This window comes from Adiantum capillus-veneris, chromosome 20 (genome assembly GCF_014529385.1).
Source record: "Adiantum capillus-veneris isolate H3 chromosome 20, ASM1452938v2, whole genome shotgun sequence".
NCBI lineage: Eukaryota > Viridiplantae > Streptophyta > Polypodiopsida > Polypodiales > Pteridaceae > Adiantum > Adiantum capillus-veneris.
In genome coordinates, this window is record NC_140950.1 from 58,335,293 (window position 1) to 58,341,949 (window position 6,657).

Below are 6,657 nucleotides of genomic sequence, written 5' to 3' on the forward strand. Positions count from 1 at the left end.
AAAACATAGAACTCCTCTCACCTTGGTAGCTATCATAAGTTATCTTAGTGAGGTATTAATTGAGCCTCGGGGTTGTGAAACTCAAGATGTAACCTTTGGAGGACTTGCTTGTGCTTCCATATATTATGGCATTTTGGGTGCTAGGAGGTAGCCCATCTAAGTTTAGGGTTATTCTATAGATTTGGACCTTGGCGGTTATCAAGAGCTAAGTTATAGGAGGCTTGGGTTTGTGTAGAAGTTTAGCCACATGGTCAAATCATAGATCTCCTCTTGCCTTGGTAGCTATCATAAGTTAACTCAATGAGGCGTTAAGTGTGCCTAGAGTTTTCATTACAATTTCCTCTCATCTTGATGGTTACCATGACATAAATGACTAAGGTATTATGTGTGATTAGAGTTTCAGCCACAAGATTTTATCTTGAGACCTTAAGGAACTCAAGATATATCCTCTAGAGTCCTTGTTTGTGCCTAATTATTTGGTCACATGGTGTGACATTTTATGACATTGTGGGTGTTAAGAGGTAGCCCATCTGGGTTGATGTTTTTTCTATAGATTTGGCCATCAAGGTCAAATCTTGTGATCTTGGTGGTTATCAAGAGCTAAGTTATAGGGGCGTTGGTTTTGCCTAAAAAATTAGCCACAAGGTCAAATCATGGAGCTGCTCTCACCTTGGTGACTATCATAAGTTAATTCAATGAGGTATTAACCGTGCCTATAGATTTTGCCACAAGGTCAAATCTTGTTATCTTGTTGATTATAAAGAGGTAATTTATCTAGGCCTTGTGTGTGCTTAGTGATTTATCCACAAGGTCAAATCATAGAGTTTCTCTCACCTTGGTGGCTACCATAACATAAATGACTAAGGTATTATATGTGCTCAAGGTCTAATCTTGAGACCTCAAGGAAATCAAGATATATCCTCTAGAGTCCTTGTTTGTGCCTAAATATTTGGTCACATGGTGTCAAATTTTATGACATTGTGGGTGTTAGGAGGTAGCCCATCTAGGTTGATTTTTTTCCTATAGATTTGGCCATCAAGAGCTAAGTTATAGGGGCCTTGGGTTTGCCTAAAAATTTAGCCACAAGGTCAAATCATGGAGCTCCTCTCACCTTGGTGGCTATCATAAATTACCTCACTGAGGTATTAAGTGTGCCTAGAGTGTTGACCACAAGGTCTAATATTTAGGCCTTGTGGTATTGTAGATGTAAATATGGAGTCCTTTTGTGTGCCAATAATTTGGCCACAATATCACAAGTTTGTCAATAGATAGGTTATATATACCTAGGTTGTGCCTATAGTTTTTACCACAAGGTCAAATCATAGATGTTATCTAATGTTGGTGTCTAACAAATGTAGCTCATAGAGGTCATGGGCTTGTCTATAGTTTTGGGCACAAGTTCAAATCTTATGACCTTATTGTTATCAAGAGGTATACCATAGAGGTTTTGTTTGTATCTATAGTTTTTGTCATAGAAGAGACTCATCAAGGTTTTGAGCATGTGACTCATAGAGGTCTTGTGAGATTTAAGTCTATCTAGATACTCAAGGTTTGGTCAAGCTATGTTTACTTTGAATGGCTATCTGGACAATGTGCACTTGAGAGTAAGAACTTAGGAATGTGTCATGAGTTTTTCAAATGACTATAGATTATGTCCATACTTCATTAACAAAACATGTCCCATTTTTCTCAATAGTAGTAGGGGCATATGAGAAAAAATCTTTTAAGCATTTGTGTATATGCTAATTCAATGTTCTTGGTTTTTCTCTAATTCTTTCATAGATCTACAATGGCAAAGAAACATACTACATCAAAGAGGGAGAGCCAAATAGTAGATTTGACTAGTGGTGGATTTGTGTATCCATGGTATGTGGATGTTTTTGATGGTCAAGCGAAAAGGACAAAAAATATTCTTCTTTTACTATGAAGGGTGAAGATTCACCTTTTGAGCAAGATGGGACCATAGAGGATGTAAGAGAGGGGTGTGCAGGGAAGGAGGGCATCCGTTGCAATGTAGTCACGATAAAGGGGAAGAATATGACAATCAAGTTTGATCCCTCCTCTTTTGACTTCAACCGTATCAAAGGGGATGTGGAAAACTCTTTAAAAGCAATGGGATGGATTCTTTCTTAGGAGATAACAAGCGCATAAGATGTTATAAATGCATTTCAATCTATCAAACACAACAAGCTTCTTTGCTCAACAAATGAAACTGATCAGCCAAACAAAAGGCTAAAGGTGACAAACAAAAAATTAGGTGCAATAACTCAAGGTTTACCATCTAGCTGACTCCCCAACACAGGGGAAATTGAATAGTGTGTCCACAAGCTTATATGGAGAGTGTGCTCCTTTACCTCTAGTTCAATGTTCTCCATTTAGCTCAACACCATCCAAAATCCTTCAAGATAGCTCCTCACCACAAGTTGAGTTACCTATTGTATCAACAAGCATGGAGGGGAAGGTTGATCCTTTTCCATTAGTCAATGAGCTTGTATCATCAAATCCAATGGTTTCCCTTGAGGTCAAGGGAGTAGAGAGAAATTTTGAGTTTCTTGATGTCATTAAGAAGAAAGAAAAAAGAAAAAAGAAAAAAGAAAGACTTTGGTTTTCACACATTTGAGAAGTTCTTCCCATTTGGTTCAACAACTCAATACCCCATTGAAGTCCAAAGCTACTTTGAGGCACCCCCTTTGTATGCATATTGAACACTATGCTGGGATTATGTAGAGAAATTGACCAAATCTTTTGTAAAGAATCCAATGAATCCAACCACATCAGCATATCTTATGCCCTTTCTAGTGGAGAACGAGGCAAAGAGACCCATGCATTGTGATGAAGTGAAGGAAGATAAGTTAAACACTTATTCTTATTGGATTATATCAGGGCTTCACTCAATTCATGCAGCCAAGATCTATATCCAAAGCCAAACTTCAATGATTGTCTATCCACTAGACATCTATACTTGAAAATGAATGCTAGAATTTTGGTGGATTGTCCTTCTGAGATGTGCATTGAGCTATCTCAAATGACAAATATGGAGTCACATAACATTATGAAGAATTCACCTTACCTAGAGAAACTTCAACAACTACATGATCAATGGATTTCATTTGGGTCTCCACCAAAGCCACACTAAGAAAAGCCATCAACGGGTTCCATGGATGGTAATGTTTCTTAACTTTCACCAAATTCATATGTTTATCTCTTATCATGTTCTCATCCTTAATTCTCTTGTAATTCTAGATATTTTTGGAGTACATTGGAGCAGGATGTGTATCTCGAGATTGTCACATGATAGTAAGCTCTCAAGCAATATTTGATGGGTGGGTGGATATTATGAAGAGATATTCAAAGGGTGAGACTTTACCTCAAGTGGATAGTTTACCAAGAAGGAAAGGCAACCTTCACCTGCTGCATTTTGTTGCCTTATGGGATTGAAAGATTCACACATCCTTACACTACAAACATAAATCAATGAAGGTTGCATCATTTTTCTCAAAAAAAAAAATGGGATAAAGAAGATGTGATTGACATGGAGACACGTGTCAAACAAATAAAGCAAGATAGGGTCTTAAGGGAGGAGTTGGTCACTCTCTGCAATGGATTTGTCAAAGAAAGTTGAAGTGCACTGAAGAATTGGGAGGAGCTTGCAAATGACTATGATGTCAATGATGAAGTCTATGCAAAGATTTTGGGTGTTTGTAGTGATTGGGTGTCTAAGAAGCAAACACGTGGAGCAAAGGATATTGTAAGATAATTGATTGGAAAAAGAAAAATCCACTTCAATCAACAACAAGATTGCCTTGGCATGTTTATGTTGTTGGATGTAGCCTTGAAACATTTGATCTTATGTACAATGCATATAGAGAGTTAGTAATTATTGGAGTGGTTGTCCTAGATGCAGCACATGGAGTTGAGGGCATGAAATGGGACTTCATCAAGTTTGGAAAGGTAGTATCCACATTGTTTAGGAAGATAAGTGAGCCTAAACAGTTTCTACTATTGTCATTCGTCAATCGCAAACAGATGGCAGCTTTGGAGGATGCTCTTGAGCAAATGCCTTGCAAATACATCATGCAAGTTGGAAGCATTTATTTTTACCAAAAGTAGAAAGTCTTGGTTTTGGAGCTAATAGAATCTTTTGTGGCTTTGACGTTGGTAACCATGGAGAAGAATTTTGTTAACTTAGATAGATATGTAAATAACATTAACAAGCCTTAGCTCTTGGGTAGTGGTAGCTTGGACAAAGAAGAGGGCCTTGAAGAAGATGGTGATGAGCATGAAAACTTTATTAAAAGTGTCTTGAGAAGGAAAAAAGGGTCATCAAGTCTATAATCAAAGCTTTTAATGATGACCATGAGATTGTATTTGATGTGTTTGCATGTGGCCTTGCATCCAAGGTGGCATTAGCAAGTAATCTCAAGACAATTGTAGTGGTTTGCAACTCACAAGAGCAAAGGGAGGTTGAGGCAGCTTGTTGGAGGGCCCATGAGAGAACTAATCCACATAAAATTTCTCAAGGTGTTCCTCTTGCCATTGATGCAATTACCATTCGAGCAATAGAGGAAGTCATGGAAGAATCAGGCCAAGACATGGCAAGCCTAATTATGTAAGAGAAATTAAAGACCTCTTCAGGTGTTTAAGAACTCTGCCTTCTAGTTTTCTAGTAAAGACATGGTGGTGTCTATTTTGACTTTGCTTAGAAGATTGATATCTATGCAATGTATTTTGTGTATATATTTTGGGATAAAATTGAGATAGAACTAATTCTTGGATGGCTTTGTTGTTGAAAAATGATAGTTTATGATCCTTTATAAAAGCAATGTTAGTATGTTTGCTGCAAGTTGCATTTGAAAGAACTATAGTGCAATGGTTATTTATTGTTAGTATTAGATACAAAGGTAATGGTTTGTATCTTAAGCACTACCTATATGAATGGATATGAAAGGTGCAAAAGAAAGCTCACAAAAACACATATATCCTTTTTATAACATCATGATTTTAACTACATTGATCACTTGGTTGATTTTGTCTTTTGTTATTGTTTGGTTTACAAATGAAATGTTTTATTGAATGAATTGATTTTTTAGTGCAAAAATTAACTTATTGATCCCAATCATTTTCCATTGCTCATATTGAACCATATCATGTAAGTAGAACTATCTTCACATCAAAAGTTATTTGACATTTGAAGATGTGGTCTACATCCACTCACCTTCATAATCTAATTTGAAAATATAGTATATGTGTATAAAGGTTCTACATTTACACTTGAAGATTTGAGCACAAGGTCAATTATTGTGCCTAGAGTTTTTGCCACAAGGTTAAATCTTATGACCTTGTAGCTATCAAGAGGTAACTCATAGATTTCCTTAGGTGGTATGAAGTTGTCACTCATAGAGGTCCCAATTTTGAAAAAGGTTTTTCCACAAGGTCATATCTTGTGATTTGGAAATTATGAAGAGGTAACTTATAGATTCCTTGGGTGTACCTAGAGATTTGACCACAAAGTCAAGTTATAGAGGTCCTCTTACCTTGGTGGCTATGAGGATGTATCTCATTGACATCTTAAACGTGCCTAGAGTTTTGGTCACAAGGTCTAATCTTATGACCTTTTAGCACTAAAGATGTAACTTTTAGATCCCTTGGTTGTGCTAATGTGTAATGATTTATTGTTGTGAAACATTGTGTTTGACATAGCTATGTGATGAACTAAGTTTAACATGTTTCACCATAATATATCATGAGCTTCATTACAATTCACCATGCTAATGTTAGCTATAGCTAGATTAAACCTTGAGATTGTGTTTTGGATCACTCAATATCTTCTAAGATTTTACATAGACATTAATAGATGGATTTTTTTGGTATTGCAAAAGACAAGCATTGTACTAAGAGAGATCTATACTTGACTTTTCAATAGGTTTGTCAATATCAAAGTGCATTGGAACACCTAAGGTGTCCTCAAGGAGACACGATGGACAACTATGCATCATACTTGATCTCAATGGTCTTCTCTTGCAACTTCGCTTTGCAAAATCAACAAAGTTTCAAAGTTTTCGTATGGGCAAGCAATGGGTTGTACTTCGGCATGGATGCACACAATTTCTTGAAGCCTTATTTGCAGTGTTCCATGTAGGTGTTTGGTCTACAACACTAGAAAAAAATGTCATGTCAATTATTGAAAGTTTGGAGGTTTTCACAAAAAGGAAATATCCCTTTTTCATGGTATGGGGTCAAGAAAAATGTCATAGATATCCATTGAAGACCATACACAGGCCAGAAGATGGGAGTATAAGCAATGTTCAAGCCTTTAAAGCATGTGTGGAGTGAATTTGGAAATATGTGTGATCATCAAAAGACCATTCTCATAGATGATAGCCCATACAAAGGATGTTTGAACCCTATGGAGAATTGCATCTACCCTGAACTATTCAATGTCAACCATGGAGACTCAATCTTGATTGATGAACTCTTACCCTACTTGACTCAATTGAGTGGATCCCAAAATCCACTAGAATTTGTCAAGTGCAATGGATATGGACAAGAGCCAATTCAACTTGGACATGCATTATAAAAAAAATTCAAAGTTGTGATTGATGAATGGATTGCATCAGATAATGATGGGGTTTCATCATCTATATCAATTAAACCCCA

General features: G+C 36.6%; 2 pseudogenes; both read left to right on the top strand.

Annotated features, from left to right (window-relative positions):
- The first annotated feature begins 3,428 nt into the window (after positions 1 to 3,428).
- Positions 3,429 to 4,110, top strand: LOC147432574 (uncharacterized; annotated as a pseudogene).
- Positions 4,111 to 4,164: 54 nt separating this feature from the next.
- LOC147432575 (uncharacterized) lies at positions 4,165 to 4,643 on the top strand (annotated as a pseudogene).
- The last annotated feature ends 2,014 nt before the right edge of the window (positions 4,644 to 6,657 follow it).